The 9,097-nt window shown below is 35.7% G+C and overlaps 1 pseudogene; it reads left to right on the forward strand.

The window, feature by feature from the left end:
• The first annotated feature begins 7,585 nt into the window (after window positions 1-7,585).
• Window positions 7,586-7,704, forward strand: LOC112474738 (annotated as a pseudogene).
• Window positions 7,705-9,097: the final 1,393 nt, after the last annotated feature.

Consider the following 9,097-nt stretch of genomic DNA (forward strand, 5'->3'; position numbering starts at 1 on the left):
TAGTTACAAAATAGTCATGGGGATGTAAAGTATAGCATAAGGAATATAGTCAATCATATTGTAATAACTATGTATGGTATCAGATGGGTACTAAATTTATCAAGATGATCAATTCGTAAATTATATAAATGTCTAATTACCATGTGGTACACCTTAAACTAATACAATATTGTACGCCAACTATAACTGAAAAAACATTTAAAAAACAAAACAAAACACAACAAAGCTACCTACCATTCACTAAACCAGGAGGGACCTTGAAAGGTATAGGAAGATATGACAAATGAGTGAGGCTTTTTTCAATTTATTCACAGCCTTGAAGGCATCAGAGAAACTTCTCCTTCCTCCAAATATTATATCCCAAAATTTCAAAGGATTTATTGTCCATTCAATAGGTAATAAAAAAAAAACTCGAGGCCAATAATCCTAATTTTAAGAGAAGTCGGAAAAACTTCTGTAAAGTCATAAAGCACATTTGCTTGCTATTTGGATATTTACCAAAAAAAAGAAAGTAGTGTGTTCACAAGAAACCACATTTAAAGAATTCTTAACTAATTCAAATCACTAACTGCCAACGGGGGTAAATTCACCAATGACAGATGAAGGTCAGCAAATGCAGGTAGGGAGATTAAATGATGCTGATGTGAGATACAGAACTGGCTGTATATTAAGAATGACTGCTAAGATGTCGGATTACTTTAGAAATGAAAAAAAAGTAGACTAAAATAAAAACTCAACTTCATTTTTTTAAAAGAAGCATGTACAAAAACATGACATGATGGAGGAAATTGCCCATGTTTTGTGACAATTATAAGAAGCCAAATAAGCCTGGTATGCATCAGATACTGACACTGATACATCACCTGCCCTGAACTAACCTACACCAGGGGAATAGCTATAAATTTTGCTAGTACCTAAAACTATTTTCCTGATTCTTCTGACTCCAACCTCACGATCATTGTTTTCTATAGTCATATTCAATTACAGCACCTGATTTAAGGAGATTCTAGAAAATTGAAGAGAGTCCAAGATACTGGCAATTTGGTAAAAATTCCCTAAGAGAAAAACTAAAAGAGCTTGATCTATTATGTCAGAAGATAAGATAACATAAAGATTTTTCCTTCAGCTTGTGTCCAGTCCGACAAACAGACATAGACACATGATCCATCAACATGAAACCAGAGGCCACTAATTTTTAAATTGTCTATCTACTAATTTCCCAGACTAGGTTCCCAATGGCTTCCTAATAAATTAGTCCTAATGAAATCAAACAAATTCTAAAAGGAACCAGAGTTCTCTCTCCTAGGATTATCTCTAGGTCTCAAAAGACAGTTGACAGAGCAAAATAATAAGGTTACTTTCAAGATTTAATCTATGGCAACCAGCTCCAGTATTATTAGTGTTCAAATATTACATTTCCCTGAACAAATAGTGTGTACTTTCTTGCCAGTGACTTGGTACTAAACTCCATCGAATTTAGCAATGCAAACATTACTTTGAACTGGAAAGGGTATTTCTGTATTTTCTCATCTTCACTTTTATAATAGAACTTAAAATATCAGGACTCTGCCTCTAGGAAAAGACAATGTCGTTTCATAGAAATTTAAATTTAAAATTTTATGTATTATAGGCACCACTCATAAAACTATATATGAATTTTAGAACTTAAATTTGACATAAACATTTATCAAAGGAGGAGGAGAGAGAAAAGAAGAAAAAAGAAACAAATAAGGCCAGGAGTATGGAAGCTTGAATTAGGATCTTAGTGGTAGAAATGAAAATTGAAAACATTCAGTATATGTTTTGGAAGTAGATGAATAATAATGAGGAGCGTAAGAGATGCTGGCAAAAAAGAAGAGGCAAGGATGATTTTTGCTTTCAGCTCAAGTGACTGGGGAGAAGGGGTGCCATTTACTGGGATGTAGACTAGGGCACAGGTGTGAGCATGGACCCATTTTAACTGTGGACATTTTGATTTTGAGATGCCTAGTACATTTCCTAACAAAGATGTCAGGTAGGATGTTAGAAACATGAATCTGACGTTTCTAGGTGAGGTCAGAGACACAGGTGCAGATTTGGGAATTACAGGCATATTGACAGTCTTTAAAGCCACAGGTCCCAGTGAAATCGCCTAGGGAGAGAGTGTAAATATAAGAGAACTGGGGTTGTGGATGTATCACAGTTAAGAGGTTTTGCAAAAATGAGGCAGCAAATGAAACTAAAGAGGCGTTACTAGAGGAGAGAGACACAAGAGTACAAGCCATGTCACAGAAACTGAGAAAAGAAACTAACACATGCTGCTAAAAGATGGGGAAAATGAGAAAAGAAAATGACCTCTTGCTTTGGCTATGTGAAGGTCAGTAGGTCACCGAGGACCTTGACCAGACCTTGACATGAATCAGCGGAGCAGTGGGGACAAAAGCGTGAATGAAAGGTGTGGAAGTGAAAATTTCTTTTGAGAAGTTTTGCTGTGAAAAAAAAATCAGAAATGTTGTGGTAGTGAGAGGGGACAGTTAGGCCGAAAGATTTGCTCTGTTATTGCTGTTGCTTTTACTTTTTACTGTGAAACTTTCATGCTTAACACGTGCAACACCATAGAGTAATACTATGTACCTCATGAACTCATTACTCAGTTTCGACAATTATCATTTTTTTGCTTATTGTATCTATTGCCCTATTTTAAAATTTAAAGAATTAATATATAATTTCGCACCTGAAATTAATATAACATTGTACGTCAATTGTAATTAGAAAATAAATTAATTTTAAAAAAATTTCCAGACAAAAATGAAGATATAATTTACATAGTAAGATTCATTCTTTTGGTGTACAGTCCTATATATTTGTGTACATACATTCAGCCATATAACCATCACCAAAATCAACATAGAGAACACTTCTACCACCCCCAAATTTTCCCTCAGGCCCCTTGATAATCATCTCCTCCTCTAACCCACAGCCCCTGGCAACCCCTGGTCCGTTTCCTGTCACTACCTTTGCCTTTCCAGAATGTCATATAAAAGGAATCACATAGTATACAACCTGTCTGGATTTTTTTACTAAGTATAATGCATTTAAAATTCATCTATGTTGTTGCATGTATTAGTAGATTGTTCTTTTTTATTGCTGAGTAGTATTCTACCATATTGATGTATCACAGTTCGTTTATCCTTTCAACAGTTGAAAGACATTTGGTTTGTTGTCAATTTTGGGCCATTATGAGTGAAGTCTCTATAAATATTTATGTACAGTTTTTGGTGTGAATATTATTTTCATTTCTCTTGGTTAATATGTAGGAATAGGATTTGGGGGTCTTATGGCAAGTATATGTTTAAATTTATAAAAACCCACCAAATTATTTTCCAAAGTGGCTTACCATCTTATAATCCCACCTGTAATGTATGCAAGTTCTGGTATTCGGCTGCTTTACCAGCTGTTTAAAAAAATTTTGACTCATTTTAATATATGTGCAGAGGTATCATATTGTGACTTTAATTTGCATTTCATAACTAATGATGTTGAGAATATTTTCAAGTGCTTCCTCCACTTCCTCTGCACCTATACATTTTTTTTGGTGAAGTATCTGTTCAAAGCTTTTGTCCATCATTTATTTGGTTGATTGTTTTCTTATTACCAAGTTTTGAGGGTTTTCTTTTACTGCATTCTGGATACAAGTCATTTGACAGATATATGTTTTGCAAATAATTTCTCCTTATATGTGGCTTATCTTTTCATTCTCTTAGCGGTGTCTTTTGTAGAGAAGTTTTTAATTCTGATGAAATGTAATTTATTAATATTACTTTAGTTGCCTATCCCAAGGTCATAAAGATTTGTTTCTATGTTTTCTTTTAGGGATTTTACAGTTTCAGGTCTTACATTTAGATCTCAGATCCATTTTTGGTTAATTTTTGCATAAGGTATGTGGTATGGGTCAACGTTATTAGTATTATTTTGCATATGATGTTCAATGGTTTCAGCACAATTTTTGAAAAAAATTATTCTTTCTCTGTTAAATTGTTTTAGTGCCTTCATAAAAAATCAGTTGACTGTATAGTGTTTATTTCTAGTTTCCCTACTATTGCATTGACCTATGTACCTACACTTCCACCAATATGACATTCTTCTTCATTGCTGCAACTTTATACCAAGTTTTAAAATAAGAAAGCATGGATCCTCTCTGTTTTTTAAAAATTATTTTAGCAATTCTAGTTCCTTGGTCTTTCCATATGGATTTTAGAATCAGTTTATCAAATTCTAGAGGAAAAAAAAGTCTGCAGATTTTGATAGGGATTGAATTGAAGCTCTAGCAACCCTATGACCTACGCTTGCGAACTTCTGAGTGATAAGGAGGGTGAGTCAATGAGCTTTAGCTTTTCTGTGATTTTTTCAGAGATAAAATCATGTCCTGTATGCTGCCAGGTCAATAGGAGGCATAAAGGACTTGAGCTTTATGTTCACATGCAGAAGGCAATCTTCCTGGTGAAAAACTATGCTAAAGTTGCTTTTGTCTTACTGTCCAGTGTCTTACTGCCCAGGATCACAATTTGGAAAAGAAAACTATTTAAATCATTCCTGGATGAGAACATAATAGTTACTGAGAGGGAACAAAGTAGATACATTGCTCAAAAAGAAGAGGAAAGAATAAAGACATAGGAAAACTAAGAGTCCAGTAATGTAGTAAGTAAAAATATGTAGGAGAATTTAAATGGAAAAAAAATGACAGAGAAAATAGACAAAACCATTGAAACCAATTCAGATTGACAAGAAGAAAGAGCAGCAAAGGAAACAAGAAAAGAAAAAAAAATACAATGCGTTATATGGTTTTTATTGCTCTGCTTGGAATAAAGACATAGGAAAACTAAGAGTCCAGGAATGTAGTAAGTAAAAATATGTAGGAGAATTCAAATGGAAAAAAAATGACAGAGAAAATAGACAAAACCATTGAAACCAATTCAGATTGACAAGAAGAAAGAGCAGCAAAGGAAACAAGAAAAGAAAAAAAAATACAATGCGTTATATGGTTTTTATTGCTCTGCTTTATTTGAAGATTTCCTGCCAAAATATTAAAAACATGCAATCATGAATTACATGCTGTATATAAAATTAAATAAAATATACACAGACTTCAAATAAACAGTCATTATATTTTACTTATAATCAATAATGCCTCACGATAGAGGCATCTGGAACATCATATTTAAACATTTCTTGAAAGCAATAAACAAGGAATGTTCTTTGACATGTAGAACAGATATTAGTGTATTACTCACATAAGCATATGACTTTAACTTTCCACTTTATTTTATTTCTGGGGCATTTTCAAGTACTGTCCTTAATGTATCTCTCACGTGATGATAGCTGTTTGAGAATTAATTATAAGAAATTAGAGGGAGTAGATGATATGGAGTGATGCCTATTTTTAGCTCCACAACCCTAAAACTACACATCTGATATTTAAAAATGAGAATCAAATACAATTCTCTTGGATTCCTGCCTCAGCAACTGCCTCGCATGTGATCATTTTGGCCACAGCTCTGCTCTCAGCAAGTCTTTACATGACAGTCTTTTCCTCCTGTTTTCAAGCATCATTTACTCCCCCAGTTTCTCTGGACCCCTCTAGGCATATTGTGGTCCGGCCCTTACCTCATGGCCCTATAATTATGTTGTGTGTGCGGGAAGCAGGATGGAAAGGATGGCATCTGTAGACATGTCTGCCAGCAGATGAGTGAAAATGTGCCTTCACTTGCCTTATGCACTGCAAATATCTCTGACAGAAAAGAAAAAAAAATACGAGTATACATATATATGACCTCTGCCATGCTGTCAGTGTGATCTGCTCTGCAGGTATGAGCTCCCTCACTGGCTAGTATTTGTAAGTGGAACTCATCTCTCTGAAATCTAAGTGAAATGCACCTATTTTCCTCCTTTCTCCAGTTTTCAAGATTATCCGGAAATTTTCAGCTGTTTCTATTTATTTGTATATCTTCCTTCTGTATTTTTTCATTTTAAAGTTTCCCCTAATTACCAGGCAATGGCTCAACATAATATTGCTGTAGCTCAAACAGTCACTTTTAGCAAGAAGATGTTGTCACGTTAATGATCCTGTGACTTTTAAGAATGAGGAATATATAAACGCCAACTGTTTCCATTAGAAAGAATGATTCCTCTCACTATAAAGAAAAATACAATGTTCACATATCAAGTGTCAAGTAATGAAAACCCCATTCTAAGCTTGGAGAGAAACTGCCCTGCATTTGTTGTTATAATGTCCGAAGTTATCCATTGAATTTATCCATAAAATTCTCTGTGACTGCAGTGAACTAACCAGCATGATTTCTGAAAACAAACTGTTTTCATATGACAGATTTAGCTGACGTGTGCAGGCCATCTTCCTGCGAAAAACACCTAGAAGTACTACACGAAATAAAGCAAAAATGATTTATTTAATGCATAGTTGAGTTCAAACTACAGAAAAGAATGTTTCCAGGGACTGAGAAAGAAGCAGGCACCAAAACCTACAGTGGCAAGAATTGACATGTAGGAGACCACACAGCCAGAGGACCCAGGCATGGCCTTTGGGGATTCTGAAATGCGACTGGGCCCTACTGGAAACTGGGGTCTGACCATGCAGCTACAAGCTGGGTAGTACCAGATTCAGCAGGGCCTAAAACTGGGTGGGCCCCAAACAATCGATTATAAAAAGGAAGTGATATATCTGAGATCAGAATCAAGAGGGTCCAGAGGACACAAGTATACTGCATGAGCAGGTTACCAGGCCCCTATAATACCTTCCTCTGTCACACTCCTGCCTCTCCCTCAGTTCACATCTCTGGCGTCATTTGCAGGAGGGGTCCTCTACGACCAACTTAGGGAAAAGGAACATCTCGAGCTTGACTCGTGGTGAATTGGCTTGGTATGTTGGTACATGCTGAAAATGGGGTGCTTCTGCACTACAGCCCAACTAAGGGATTATGGTAAGGAGAAATCCCTCTGACGAATAGTTTCAGAGGATGCACTTCATCATCCACTTTGTGTGGAAACAGAAATGACCAAAGATAAAGGGATACATGGACTCATGGGCAGTGGCAGACAACTGAGCTGATTATCCAGGGGCTTGAAAAGAGTGAGATTGAAATAATGATATAAGGAGGACTGGGAAAGAGACACGTGGAAGGATCTACATGAATAGACACAAAGTGTGAGATCATCCACCTCTGTATGAGAAAGTACAACAAAAACAAAAGAAAGAAAAGATAACCAACAAGGTGGAGAAGATGTTTGCTAGTCAATATGCCAAAAACCCTTGGAAAATCCTGCCTTGCATGCCAAGCCTGTCAGACATTTACCATCTTAAAATTCTTCCTTTCTCTGAGTGGAGATAAAACATTGGCACTAGCATTTCTAAAAGCACCATACACAAAGCCCTCACCATTTCATCCCAAGAGATGATCCTTCACACAAAATACCAGCAGAGAAAGACTGGAGGCATGTCATTTGCACATCTCACTCTTTATTCAGAAAAATGATGTATGTTTGCTTTTTTTTTTTTTTTTAATAACGTTTTATTTTAAAAAGCCCACTTCTGGTCTATGGCCATGCTACTCTGAACAAGCCGGATCCCGTCTGATCTCGGAAGCTAAGCAGGGTCGGGCCTGGTTAGTACTTGGATGGGAGACCACCCAGGAAGACCAGGTGCTGGAGGCGTAAAAAATAAAAATATAAAGGATTGTAACCTGACAAGGTCCTTGCAATCTGTGAGGCCAACCAAGTGTTGCCTTGCCTAAAACAAAACAAAACAAAAAAAACCTCACTTCTTAGTGACCCTAACAAGAAAAGAACAATTATAATTGAATTTCATCTCTGTTAATCATTCTAACTTTTATAAAAAGGGCATCTGGACACCTTCCCTGTCTGGGAAACAGCTGTAAGATCATGTCCAATAAATGACAACCTTCTTTTTAGTTCACCTCTTTTAAGATGGGGTGGTGCAGAGAGGCTAGCTCTTAACTATGCAGACTTTTGAAATATAAGAAGGAACTTTAGCAGCAGAAGCTGAGGAAACAGCGTAGTTAGTACCTATGATGATCTAATATTATTTTGGTTATAAAACAAGAGACTTGTTTGAAAAACCTTTGGGTTGATTTTTGTTCCCTGTGTTTCTTTATATCTCACTGCTTTATTAACCAGCCAGTTAATCTGTGTCTGACACAGAGAAGGGTGTCATCTTTGCTATTGCCAAGCAATCCTAAAATCCATTTAACTAGCAAAGTCACACTGCCCAGAGTATTTGAAGGGCTCTTAGAAATAAAGAAGATAAAGAGAACTCAACAGAGAAGATGGGAAAACAATTCACAGAAGAGGAAAAGTTGAAAGGTCAAAAAACACATAAATTGATGTTCACCTTCAATAATAATCAGAGAAATGCAAATTGAGACAGTGGCAAAATGTTAGTTATACTTTACTAAGTGTTGGCAAGGTTGTAGGGGGATGAGAACTCCCGTACAGTTCTGGTAGGTGTGTGATCACTTTGGAGAGCAATTTAGTAATAGCTAGAAAGTCGAAGCTTTGCGTTCCACACATGCACTAGAAATACTACCACACAAGTGCACATGAAGACATACACAATAATATTTTTAGTCACATTGTCGTCATAGGAAAAAATTGAAAGCGACCTAAATGTCCATCAATTGAGAAATAGAAAGGTAATTTAATACATTCCTAGAAGGAAAACTATATAGTAATTTAAAATATGAATGAACTAGTTCTACAAGCATCAAAATAAATAAATCTTGGAAAAACAATGTTCAATGTAAACAGCAAAATATTATTTATGTAAACATTTTAATATCTCAAACAGCATCGCATACTGTCTGCAGTGCTGTTTGTGAATCTATACATGTGCCATAGATATGAAATCATGAATAAGAAACAAGAACCAATTTTAAGAGAGTAATTCACTCTGGGGAGGGAGAAAGAGATTTCTATTTATTCTACATGGAACTTTTTTTATATCTTAAAAAAAGACCTGAAGCAAATATAGCAAAATACTAACAGTTGTTAAGCCTGGGAGGTGGATACTTTCATGCTTATTTGAAAT

Source organism: Pteropus alecto, unplaced genomic scaffold (assembly GCF_000325575.1).
Source record: "Pteropus alecto unplaced genomic scaffold, ASM32557v1 scaffold7, whole genome shotgun sequence".
NCBI lineage: Eukaryota > Metazoa > Chordata > Mammalia > Chiroptera > Pteropodidae > Pteropus > Pteropus alecto.